We start from the raw sequence: 13,427 nt of genomic DNA, 5'->3' as shown, positions 1-13,427 counted from the left end.
CCAGCGATGGCACTTTGGCCCCACTGCCGAGGGGCCACACTGCCCAGGGGCCGTCGAACCTGTATGGATCTAAGGCCCGTCATGCCTCCCGCAGTCACTCAGGGGTTGCGGCACCGTGGACACATGCTTCAGAAACATTCTTCCTGAAAATGTGCCCTACATCTCTCCTGCTCAGCATTTCTTGGACTTGAATGACCATCAGGAAGCCCCCTGCTCCCCCTACCCCCCCCCCCCCCCGCTCACCATGCATTTGATCCTCTGAAGTCACTCCAGGCCCTTGGGGAGGAAATGGGGCGCAGCATTGCCTCATCCTGAAACCGGCTTAGAGCCTCCTGATAGGCTTGCAGCAGGGCCAAGTCTGTCGAGACAGCTTCCTCCCCGTCCGTGGCTCCATCCGTCAACACCAGCGTCCTTTGTCTGCATGTGAATGAGAGCCCGGAACGTTGGTCCTCACTCCTGTTCTCAGGTGGCGCGGTGGTGGCTGAGGCTGGTCTCCTGCCCCAGGCTTTAGAGATCGTGGTGCCAGCTTTGGAGTAGACTGTGGGTGAAGGCTGTACTGCCTCTGCCTGAGGACCAGACGGGGATCGGACCTCCACAGTCACTCCCCGGGTGCTGCGGACCAACTCAGCATGGCCTGGTGAAGACTTGGGATCCCTGCCGCCCCTGTGGCCCTGGGCGGCCGCCTCAGTCAGAAGCAGGCTCTGAACTACTGCACGCTGATGATGAACTCCACAAAGAGACCTGTTCGCGATGGGGGTGCCTGGGGCTGCCCCTGGATGAGTCTCCGGTTTACGCATCTGCACGAACTTCTCAGAAAAGGCCCTGGCGTCGCCTCTCAGCACCCCCAACTCAAGTCCGCTGCGGGTCCGCGGCCTCAGTTTGATTTGCTGCTTCTGGCCATGCTGGGTCCACGTCCTGCCCCAGGCATGCACCCAGGCTTCTCCTCCATCCCTTCCTCCACACCAGACTGGAGAGTGCCGCTGGAGTTGGCAGAATCATGTCCCCAAGGATGCTGCTGTCCCACTCTGGGACCTATAGATACGCTAGGCTGTGGGGGGCCATGGAGGGTGCTGTGAGGGGCTCAATTGGCTCATCAGCTGACCTTATCCCATGGGGAGGAGTGTGGAGAAGCCGAAGGGCTCAGAACCAGGGAGGGCAGTGTGAGGACTCGGCTGGGTGCTGCTGGCTCTGAGAATGGGGCAGCTTCCTTCTAGAAGCTGGAAGGGCCGAGAGGAGGGATTTTCCCCCGGGGCCTCTAGAAGGAACCAGCCCCGCCAGCACCTGGAGTCTAGCCCAGAGAACCCCATTTCACTCGGCACGGACCCCTGGAGTGTGAAGAAAGACATCTGTGGTGCTGTGAGCCACTGCGGCACGTGGGGTTAGTTCCGGTGCCACAGGAAACCTGCATCGGCACCACCAAACAAAACACCAGGGCTGTGCCCAGTGCCCGAGGCACTGTGAGATCCGCCGTCTCCCTGGCTGGGCCTGGCCGCACCTGGGGCCGCTACACTCCTGCTGCCCATCTCCACGCGTCCTGCTGGCTTCTCCCTCCCTGTGGCTGCCCGAGGCATTGACCTGAGCTCACGCTGGCCCTGACGGGTTTCTGGGTCACAGACGTCTACCGGCCGAGCTCCGCTGGCCTCTCTAAGTTCTGACGTGTCTCTGTGGTGTCTTCCGCCTGCTTGCCTCTGGGAATCTGAACTTTTCCTTCTGGATTCTTCTGCCATGGAGCTTACTCTGGGGCCACCATATCTGTGCTCTGCCTACCCCCCCAATACCGGGGTTGTGAGCGTGGTTTAAGGGCCATTAACTGAACAATACACAGCATGGGCCCCCACCCAGGCCATCTCCATGCAGCTGTCCGAGGGGCAGAGTTCAGGTCACTCTGGGGCTCAGCAGCCTCCTGGGGCTCCCATCTCAGACTCGGCCTAAAGCCAAAGCTTTGAAGGCCCACAAGGCCCTTCCCAGCCTCCCCCGCCTCACTCCTCTGATTGATTTCCCTCCCCTCTCTGCTCCCTCCTCCCCCAGGCTGGCTGCCCAGCTGTTCTGCAGCCTGTACATTGTGGGGCCCCAGGGCCTTCGCACCTGCTGCCTGGAAAGTCCTCGGGGTTCCGGAGGCTGCTCCTCACACTCCCTGGAAGGCTTTGCTCCTCTCCCTCCTCAGGAGGCTCCCGCCCACCTGGGCACAGCTATGACCATGGGCCCTCCTGCTCCACCCTGTGAGGGTGACACCTCTCCTGCTCCTGACTTTCCAGGGCAGGAATGTTTGGGGGTCGGTGACATTCAGAGTGTCCCTCTGGGGTTACAGACACGCAAAGATGTGCCCAAAGACACCGCCAGTCACAAGGGCTGGCAGGGTGGGCACAGCCGGTCACAGCTCTTGATTTCCCCGGTCGAGGTGCCCGCACCGGCATTTCCAGGAGGTCCGGCCTCGCCCACCTGGGCTCTACCCTGCCCCCGACTCTGCCCACCCTGGCTGTTCACTGTTGGCTTCTGCCCGAGAGCGCCGGGGCACCGCTGGTTCCTGCCGCTGCAGCTTCTGTACTTCTGGGAGGTGTGGCTGTGGGAATCAGACTTTCAGCATGAAGGTGGCTTTGGTCCCTGTGCAGGGATGGGTCCTGGCAAGACAGGCCTGGGGGTTCCAGAGGGAGGAACCACTCCCTGGGAACCAGTAGGCCATGGATGGGCCTGGTCCAGGGCATGGGCTCTGCCAAGGCTGGCGTCTGGAGGTGCTGGCCGTCCTGGGAGTGCTGCGTCAGCTTCCACTCGTGTTCCCCATAACCCCAGGAAGGCAGACTTTCAAACCGGCCCCCAAGTGCCTGTTCTTGCAGGGCACACACCTTCTCCCTGTCATCCAATCAACACAAGTCCAGGTGCTTCTGGGAAGGAATTCTCCAGGTGTAATGAGGCTCCCCCCCCCCCACCCCCGGCCAGTGGACCTTCACTGGGGGAGTGTGCTGGGCCCTGAGCTGGTCAGGTGAGTTCTTAACAGGGCCTGGGAAATTCCAGGCAGGTGGGATTCAAAGCGGGAGGGATCTGGCCTGGGAGGATTCCTCTGGGGCTGGGCTGGGTGACTCTGAAGACAGGGGAGACACGCTGACCTGGGTGTGGGCCTGGATGACAGCCAGCCAGCAAGCAGGGACCCTGGTCCTGCAGCCACGCGGCAGTGGACTCTGCCAGCACCCTGAGGCCGGCACAGGAGAACTCTGCCCGGCCCACACCTTGACCTCAGCCCTCGACACTGGGAGCAGGGTGCTTGGACACTTCCCACCCTCGGAATGAGTAAAGGGATAAGTACTATTGTAGCTTTGAAGTTGGAGATGGTGTGTTTCCCGGTGGTGGATGGCAAATGCACCCCGGGTGCTGGGCTCCATATGCCTGCTGCATGGCCTGCTTGTCCTTTTCAGCCTCAGAACACGAAGGATTTCAGTGACCGTCTTGAGTGTGTGGGGCACACAAAGGGTGGTAACCTCAGAACACGAAGGATTTCAGTGGCCGTCTTATATGTGGGGGGCACACAAAGGATGGTAGCCTCCTACAGTGACTCACAGGCAGCTCAGCAGCTCCTTGGGGATGCTGAAGACTGTCCCTTGGTCACCTCCCTGGAGTGGGCACAGCTTGGAGGCTTCCAGCTCTTGGCCCTACCTGCCCACAGGTGTGTGACTGTCGCCTCCTGCCGGCTGGAATCTCTTGTCACTGTTCTCCCTGGCAGCAGCCAAATGGCCTCTTGGACTTTCTTTGTTTTCCCAGAAGGAAGCCTCACCTGGTAGGTGTGTGGAGGGGGAGGACAGTAAGAGGCTGAGGGTGTGGGGGAGATGCTGCAGGACCCCCAGCAGGTGAGGACTGAAAGAGGCTGGGGGTGTGGGGGGATGCGCCGGACCCTCGTGGTGTGGACAGAGAGAGGCTGGGGGTGTGGGGAGGATGTGCTGGACTCTTGTGGTGTGGACAGAGAGAGGCTGGGGGTGTGGGGGGATGTGCCGGACCCTCGTGGTGTGGACACAGAGAGGCTGGGGGTGTGGGGGGATGTGCCGGACTCTCGTGGTGTGGACAGAGAGAGGCTGGGGGTGTGGGGGGATGTGCTGGACCCTCGTGGTGTGGACACAGAGAGGCTGGGGGTGTGGGGGGATGTGCTGGACCCTCGTGGTGTGGACAGAGAGAGGCTGGGGGTGTGGGGGGATGTGCGGGACCCTCGTGGTGTGGACAGAGAGACGCTGGGGGTGTGGGGGGATGTGCCGGACCCTCGTGGTGTGGACAGAGAGACGCTGGGGGTGTGGGGGGATGTGCCGGACCCTCGTGGTGTGGACAGAGAGACGCTGGGGGTGTGGGGGGATGTGCCGGACCCTCGTGGTGTGGACAGAGAGACGCTGGGGGTGTGGGGGGATGTGCCGGACCCTCGTGGTGTGGACAGAGAGACGCTGGGGGTGTGGGGAGGATGTGCTGGACTCTCGTGGTGTGGACAGAGAGAGGCTGGGGGTGTGGGGGGATGCGCCGGACCCTCGTGGTGTGGACAGAGAGAGGTTGGGGGTGTGGGGGGATGTGCCGGACCCTCGTGGTGTGGACAGAGAGAGGCTGGGGGTGTGGGGAGGATGTGCTGGACTCTTGTGGTGTGGACAGAGAGAGGCTGGGGGTGTGGGGAGGATGTACTGGACTCTTGTGGTGTGGACAGAGAGACGCTGGGGGTGTTTGGGAGATGTGCCGGACCCTCGTGGTGTGGACAGAGAGAGGCTCTGGAGTTGGGGCGATGCTGCAGGTTCCGGAGGCTGTGGTGTGAGGTCCCCGTGGTCTCTGCTGTCGTCTCACTCAGCCTGTGTCATGAGGAACCACAAGTATCCTCAGCTCCTCCTCTCCAGGGTGTCCTGAAGCTGGACCCGGCTTCCAGACGTTTCTGCTGCATCTCGCCTGAGGGCCTGGACGGGTGCTTGTGGTGCTGGATGGAGTCGGAGCCTCCCCGCCTCACAGTCCCAGGTAGTTCCTGGAGGGGCCTTATTGGAACCCTCGCCCCATAACCCAAGGCTTGGGCCTAGCTGTGTCCTTCCTGGGGAGCCACAAGTTTTAAATGCGATGTTTCTGTGATGAGAGTACTGTGGTATCTCGGAGACCGGGTGAAAGCAGATAAAACTCTACCTTCCCGCCTTCTTAAAACAAGTCGGCTTTCATGTGCCATTTGAATAGATTTGTGATGAAAGTATAGAAAACAGCTCTGCATCCGACTTCTTCCCGTATTTAGAAAATACTTACGTATCACCATTTTTAACAACAGCTTACTCCTCACCCCTGATGGGCGGGCACTCGAGTCCCCAGCTGTCCCCAGGTGGTTGTGCACCCGCACAGGGGACTCTGTTCATGCATAAAGTGCTGTGGGTAGTTAGTGTCAGCTCTTTAGCTTCCATTCCCAGGAGAGCACGGACTGGGCCGGTGGGTCCTGTTACCTGTTTCTGAAATCTTGCTTGAATGGAAAACTCATGTCTGTCTACCTTAGTGCCAAGCCCTGGGGAGGAAGATAGGACCAGGGACTCAGGAGAAATGGATGGGAGAGGGGTCACAGGGGACCTGGGGAGACCCTCTCACCCTGGTGATGGGAGAGGGGTCACGGGGGACCTAGGGAGACCCTGTCATCCTGCCGACAGTGTCTGTTCTTGGACAGGGGTGGGAGAGACAGGAGATGATTGTGGTGAGTGAGCTCACAGTCACATCACACCGGAGGGCTGCTGCTGTGGGGAGGCCAGGGGAGCCAGGGCCATGGCCTCTGTAGCCACTGCCTGGATCTCTGCCTGCCTCAGCCTCTTGGGGCCTGGGGTGGGTGGGGGGACCTGGGGGTCTGACGTTTAGATGAGGGAGGGGCGCTCCCCGGGCCTTTGGGCCCATGGGCTTGGGGGCTCCTTTGCTGGCTGTGGAAACAGAAGTGCCTTTCGCTCCATGGGCGACAGAGGGCACTGTCCCAACGCGGATGGCACGTGGGCCCCGTGCCTCCCCTGAGTGGGGAGTTCCAGCAGGGCCGGAGGCAGCTTCAGTTTGTCACCTGTTCAGCTCAGGATCGATGCCGGGTGCCCCAGGAAGCACCCCAGGTCCTAAGACGCCCCCCTGGAAAGACTCCTGCGACTCTCTGGGCACAGGCAGAGCAGGGTGGGCTTCTGTTCCAGAACAGTCTTCGGGAGGGGGTGGTGATGGTTCTGGGGTCCTCTGGCGCTTTGGGAGTGGTGTGCTGCAGCCCACTTTGGGAAGGCTGGGGTGGCGCTTGTGAGCAACAGGAAGGGCAGAAGTGTCAGAGCAACTTTTCTCTGTCTTCTCGAGGACCAGGCTGGGCCACAGGGTCTCCCTGGAGGGTGCAGGGGTGATTACCAGCCTGGCATCGGGGTCCTAAGGGATGATGGCACTTCAAGGTGGGACACCGTCTGAAAGATGTAAATTGAGCACTGTCTTGGACATAGCTTTTGGGTGCAAAAGTCATGTATTATACTTCTCAAAAAAAAAAAAAAAAAGAATCAGAAAAATATCAAGGGGGCAGTAAAGTTCACGCAGGAGTTCACCCTGGAGATAAGCACCCCTGCTCTTGGGACGCACATCCTTCCAGATTCAGAAAAGCTTACACAAAGGATCACACGGTAATACTGTTGAATAAGCTTTTGCCCACTTAACAGTATGTTGTGCACGTGAAAAAAATCAGCAAATATGGATTTGCATAACCGCTTTTAACGGCTGCTCTTCACAGCATGCAGAAGAGGTGCTGGTGTCAGTATTAAATATTCCTCTCTGGTGGCCGGAGACCCAGAGCACTGGGGAATCTCGTGCATGCGGGAGCATGAGTGGATATTTAGATCGTCCCTGGCGACCCGTCGTGGAAAGTGAGCTCATCGCCGTTGTTCGAATGCCTGTTTGTGCACCTCTCCGAACACTTCCTGAGGATACATTTCTGAGAGTGACATGTGGGACAGAGGGGGCTGTATTTGAAGGACATTGGTTGGGGTTTGGATGCATCTCTCACCACGTATCGGCAGTGGGCTCTGTTGCTGGCTTCTAAGATGCCGGTCGTGAGAGACACAGGCTGTGCAGGCGCTTGGTGGGAATGGGGTCCCCTCATTTTCCGTACCGTCAATGGCCCCAGACGTTAAACAGGGACAAAGCAACGACGTGCCTGGTGAGATGGAGAAGGGAAGCGCGGGCGGCTGTACACACAGGGATGCTTGGCGGCACCGCCCACTTCGTGAGGTCCTGGCACTCCTGCCAGAGGCGGGCCCTGCTGGAGGAGACCACTGTGACCTCACAAATCCCCCAGGGGCTGAAAGACAGTGGCGTCTGGCTTCCTGTCACTTCAGCCTTGCTCCAGCCTCAGTCCAATAGAACAACCTTGCTTTGCTCCACGGTTACCACCTGGGATCAGATGCTAGAAGTCAGCTCCAGAGCTGGTTACCTGTGTGTGTCCCCCACGTCTGAAAGAGGGCCAACAGGAGGTTGTATCCATTTGACAGCCTGCCTGGTCCTCTTGAGAACATGCACATGCAGCTCAGTGGCTGACATCTCTTGTTCTGAGAGAGGCCTCGGCCTTTAAAGGGTGTGCCTCAAGTTCTTGGTCCTAGGAGACCTCAAGGAGAGGGGCCCGAGGTGACCACCACACAGCATCCGTCCCATCCCAGCCAGGCCCCAGGCAGCTCAGGGCTCCGCTTCCCGCCTCTGGAGCTGGGACTGTGGTTGCTTCAGTGAGGTTGTCCCCTGACCACGCATTGGCCAGACGGGGTGTGGGTGGCGGGTCAGTGTCACCTTTGTCCAGTGGCCGGTGGCTGGGGAGGGCTGGGTCTGGTGAGTCAGTTGGAGCAACGTTCTCCTCCTGGCAGCTGTGGCATCAGCTCTGGTTGTTAATTATCTAGTATTATTTAGTGTTACCATTTGACCCCACTCAGGGTTTGTTAGAGTGGGACCCACATGGGTTATAAAATGTAGAAAATCCATTTATTTTGTATGATTTAGATTTCCAACTCAATGACCAGCTTTGATGTTTTTCTGCTTTGAGGGAGCTACTTACCTGGTTAGAGTAGATGTTCCAAATAGACTTTCCTCCCTCCCCATTGTTGATTTCTATTTGGAATTACCCAACTTTTATGATGCCAAATATTTCCTGAGTGCATCAAGGGTGTGAGTGGAATGTATCTTCCAATAGGATTAGGTAATGCATCACACTGTATGGATTGCAAATATTTAAAAACCAGGCAGTGTAGTTTTAAACCTCAGAATGAGGAGGCATGAGAAGAACTGATGTCTGTGTGCCGGGTGGGGGCCGAGGGGGTGGGCAGGCAGGAGTAGCAGGCACTGCGTGTCGCCCTTCGGTGCATGTGGCCCCCACCAGCCTAGCCTGCGACATGAAGGTGCAGAGGCTGAAATGACTCCTGTCCCCTGTGTATTCCTGTCCCCTCCGTGTTCCTGTCCGCTACGTGTGGCCTGGCTGTGTTGTTCACTGCAGGATGGCGAGGAGGGGGCCTCAGGGGCTCTGGGGCTCTGGCCATGTGGGGGATGCAGGAAGGACACAGCCTGTCCCTCCCTGGCCTCGGCTTTTGCCTGGCCCTTCTATGGTTCGGATGCTACCCAAGCAGTGTAGCCTTTGAGATCATTTACCCACACCTGCAGCGTTTTGCATTTTCCGTCCACACCCTTCACAGGCAGTGTGGCCAGCCCTGTGCTGTGGATTGACATGGAGCTGGTGTCCTGTGCTGGTTACCTGGGGTCTGAGCTGAGACTGGCTTTCATCTGGTGGTCCTCCTCATGAAGGTGGGGTTCTGCCATTTGTCGCTTAGCTGCTTTCCGGGGGAGTCGGAGGCTTAGGTTGCTGTAAGTAACCAGAAGCCACCCTTCAAAGTGACGTCATATCTTCACAGCCGGAGGCGGAAGCGGTGGCCACTAGGCTGCTGGCGTTGTCCTCTGTTGTGATCTTTTACTTCTCAGCGCCTTGCACCCTCTACTTGTCTGCTGTCATTTGGTGGCGTTAACCAGATTTCAAAGTGCAGCATTTGGGACCGTACGTGTCAAATCTTGATAGGAATGAGTTGGGTGCCGGCTGTGCTGTGCCAGGAGCAGCCATGGCCACCCTCCCTGCTGTCCTGGGGCTGGCGAAAGTGGCTGTGGCTTTTCCGCCTGCTCTAGGGCTGGTGCTACGGGGGTCAGGCTGCAGCAGCGGAGCTGACCGTCATGTCTGGCTGGGAGCCCACTGGTCTGTTCTTCCTTTTTTCCACCCCAGCTCAGGCTGCCTGACCCGCGTCCCCCCTTCACGGGTCATGCTCATTGCTGGGCCCTCCCCTGCCCAGCTCTCAATTCCTGACTGATCTGCCTGACCCTGACCAGCTCACACCAGAGTCCCAGCCCAGACCCGGCTCAGAGCATCACCTGAGGAGCAGGTGGGTGGGTGGTGTCCTCTGTGATGGGCAGCTGACCGGGCTCTGGGCCACCTGGGCTCCCCAGGCATCTCCCTTCCCCTCTTATCCCCAGGAGGACATCAGGTGGACATGGTGGGTGGCGTCAAGTGCACAGCTGGAGTGGGCTGCCTGCACAGTCGGGCCTGGCGGAGCTGGCCTGGTGTGGATGCCACTCGAGGGAAACTAAAAATACAGGTGTTCTTTGACCCAGTAACTCCACAGAGAGTCTTCATTCTACAAGGAAACCCCAAGGGAGCAGAAGGAGCAGAAACGTGTGTCCTAGGAGGCTGCCTGGGACTTTGTTCCTGGAGCAAAGTCCTGTGAGAGAGCAGAGGACGGTGGACACGGGGGGCTGGTCTGTCCAGAGGGGGCTGGTCACATGGGTAGGGCACAGGGAGGATCTGGTTAGGAGAAAGAGTAACTCTCAGAAAAACAAGCAGATCACGTTCTTATGTTCATAGGACAAGCAAGGAGGAAAATCCTGTCCAAATGTGTATTTGCCTGAAGAGACGTACATTGATGTGTGTATGAATGTGGCGAATTCACATGCCACTGTTAACGCAGGTCACCTGGGGCAGGTGAGAGTTGACTGGTGGAGGGAGGGGCAGCCAAGACGGAGGGAGGAGGTTGGTGAAACCTGGAAACAGGAAAGCCTGGGCCTGCAGTGAAGTTTGTGTGACACCATTTTGCTGACTTGTATATCCGCAGCTGTAAAGACATTAAAAAACTCAAGTTGCCATTAGACTTCACGTCCTGTCTGTGGAGGGTGAACCCAAGGCCTGCGTCTGGCTCAGGTGAGGCTGACTCTGCTTCTCCCTTGGGCCCAGGGGATGCCTGGTCTCCCCCAGCACTGTGCCTCCCAGCTGCTGACAGCGGCCGCAGGAGTTTCCATCCCATTGTGGTTTCTGGCTGGGACCCTGTCACCATGGTCACCACGGCCACTCCCAAGCTGAGGAGAAGGCTTCTGACCTGACAGGAGGGAGCCAGGGAGGAGGCTTGTGGAGCTGCCTGCAGATGCTCTCAGAGGCTGTGGGGAAGGTGGCGGGATGTGCCCAGGCGATGAGGGTCTTGCCCAGGATGAGGCCTGCGGAGCTGCTCTGCTTGCAGATGCTCTCAGAGGCCGCGGTGAGGGTGGCGGGATGTGCCCGGGCAATGAAGGTCTTGCCCAAACGTTGGAGACGGAGGGTAGAATCCTGCTGTGGCCCCACCCAGGCTTCCCCAGTGCACTGCTTTCCAAAGAACGGCACCAAGGAACGAGGCTGAGAGACCGAGAATCGGCTTCTGTTACCGGATGCTTAAATGAAAACTTATGAAATAATAAGCTACACAACATAAAACCAAACATCTCCCATTTACTAGTAATTAAATGCTTAAACATTTAAATTATCCATATCTTATGTTTATCAAATTGCCAGTAGCCTTAAGGCTATAAAAGCATGAGTTTCTCAAGCTTCCCAGATGTTTCATAGCTTGAGATGGTAAATCTCAAGTTGTCAATTAAACCTTTCTCACAGCGGATTGGCACGACAAGCGGAGACATTCACTCCAGCAAGCAATAAAGCCCGACCACAGCAAGGTTTCCGTGATTAAGAAAGTAAATCTTCTTCGAGAATAAAGACATAAATGCCATATTTTTTTGCTGGAGAAGTGATGTGGGAAGATGCCCTCCAGAGACTGTCTGTCAAACATCCTTGAAGAAACATGTCTTGGTGTGCTTATTGCAGCACACATTGTCTACACTGAACGCCGGCGGAAGCTCTGCTCTGCTAAATGCTGCACACATCACCCGCTTCCTCGAGCCGCCTGAAGGCGAAGCTTTTAGGAGCAGACCTAGCTCATCAATATCAGCCTGCCCAAGGCTCCCCCACCCAGGAGAGCAGGGTAAGCAGCAGCAGGAGTCCCGAGAAACCCCCGAAGAGGCCGCATTGTCGCCAGCAGCCTGCGAACGAATCCAAATTCAGAACAGCCGTCAGCTGACGTGGCGAAGCAGGGCCACCGCCCGCCCGTCTTAGCCGGGTGGGAAGAGGGATGGTAGCTTCTGACACCCAGTAAGTGCCATTAACTCCCCTCTTTCCAGCAGGGAAGAAGGAAGCTGTGGAGCGGTTGGCTTGCCCTGGGAAAGTGTGTCCTCATTAGCACAGGAAAACAAAGCACGCGTGTTGAGATTACTTCTCTGGTCTTCTCTCTCTTGCCCAAAGCTTGCACTCTCTTGTGTAGAATGGAAAAATGAAACCATTGCTGTCACCGGCAGTGTTTCGGTTATGACTGCTGTGTAACAAATCACCCCAGAACCGAGCAGTCGATTTATGGAGCTTTCTGGTTCAGAAGGTCAGGAACTTGCTGAGGGTGCAGTAGGGGTGCCTCGTCTACTCCAGCACGTTCTGGAGCCTGTGCTAGGAAGACTTGGAACTCAAGACTGCTGGCAGGGTGTCCACACACAGCTTCTCTGGATAGTATGGCCTCCTCACTGCATGGCGGCCTTGGTGGGGGCAGACTCGCACCTGGCAGCTCATGCATGAGAGTTACCAGGAACACAGAAACAACGTCATCTCACACGACCCAGCCTCAGAGTCACTGTGTGGCACCTCAGCTCCCCAAATGTGCACACCTTTCTCCTGTGGCTGATACCCGTGTAGACCTACTTGGGGAGGGAGCATCTCATAAATGCAGTCCCAGCCTCCAGCAACTGTGCCGCCCACCAGGGGCCCTGCAATCCCAGCCTCCAGCGACTGTGCTGCCCGCTGAGGGCCCTGCAGCCCCAGCCTCCAGCGGCTGTACTGTCCCCCAGGGATCCTGCAGCCCCAGCCTCCAGCGGCTGTACTGTCCCCCAGGGGTCCTACAGCCCCACCCTCCAGCGACTGTGCTGCCCACTGGGGGCCCTGCAATCCCAGCCTGCAGCGACTGTGGCATTCCCCAGGGCCCCTGAAATCCCAGCCTCCAGCGACTGTGCCGCCCACTGGGGGGTCCTGAAATCCCAGCCTCCAGCGACTGTGCTGCCCACTGGGGGGTCCTGAAATCCCAGCCTCCGGCGACTGTCCCATCTGCCGGGTCCTGCAATCCCAGCCTCCATTGACTGTGCTGTCCCCCGGGGTCCTGCTTTCAAGTGTTCTCCAGCCAACACGGACCTTTCTGTCTCTGGAGCAGGGGTTTTATGAGTGGGAGGCAGCATGGGGTGGACAGGGGTAGGGAGTTCAGATGTCAGGGTCAGCCCTCGGTCTACGCCTGGGGCTGTTCTGTAGCCTCTCTGGATGGAGTCAGTGGACTCGTCAGTGGACTGATGGGTGAAATGGGAAAGGTGACTTCAGAGAGGTTCAGTGAGAGAATGTGTGGCGTCCTCACTGGTGTCTTGTTGAATGTGTACCCGTAGCAGTGGCTAATTTCTGGGGACAGTGCATGCTGTGGAGCTGTGATTTTGACATGTTCCTAGTTTATGTATCTAAAGCAGCTCCCAGGAAGGAGTCACATGCGCAGATAGAGGTTTTTCCTGCCCAGGCTCACAGAGAAGACACACCAGGAACAGGCTGAGAGAACGTTCATACAAGACAGAGTCCAGGGACATGGTCGAAGTTGCTGGCTCTGACTTTGCAGGGGCTGCAGCCAGTCAGAGGAGAGGCGGCTGGATGCGTCCTGGTTGGACATCAGTTCTGTGGACAGCAGAAAGCATGTTTGCAAAGCCTGAGTGATGACGTGGGTTGGAGCCACACAGTGTTGGGTGTAGGGGGTGGGTGAGCCTGTGCCGACCCTGTGTCTGGGTGCCACCCTCGCCTGTCACACCTGTCCCCACTCAAGCCTTCTGGGCAGCTGCCAGCACCTGGGTTAGAGTGGATGTGAGCTGCGGCCCTGGCTGGCTGTGACCTATGGTGTGGCCTGGCACCAAAGAGTGGCCCAGATCCCTTGGTTTCTGGCCTTGGAGATGGCCAGGGGCAGCTATTAGGCCGAGAGATGCCCTGAGCCGGGGGCTGTGCTGACAGGATGACAGGATGGCATCTGGGTCTCTTCATAGTGGGGTGGAGGACCCACGAGTGAGGT

This window comes from Rhinopithecus roxellana, chromosome 11, assembly GCF_007565055.1.
Source record: "Rhinopithecus roxellana isolate Shanxi Qingling chromosome 11, ASM756505v1, whole genome shotgun sequence".
Taxonomy (NCBI): domain Eukaryota; kingdom Metazoa; phylum Chordata; class Mammalia; order Primates; family Cercopithecidae; genus Rhinopithecus; species Rhinopithecus roxellana.
The sequence above is the reverse complement of the archived record's forward strand: the minus strand, read 5'-3'. Positions refer to the sequence as shown.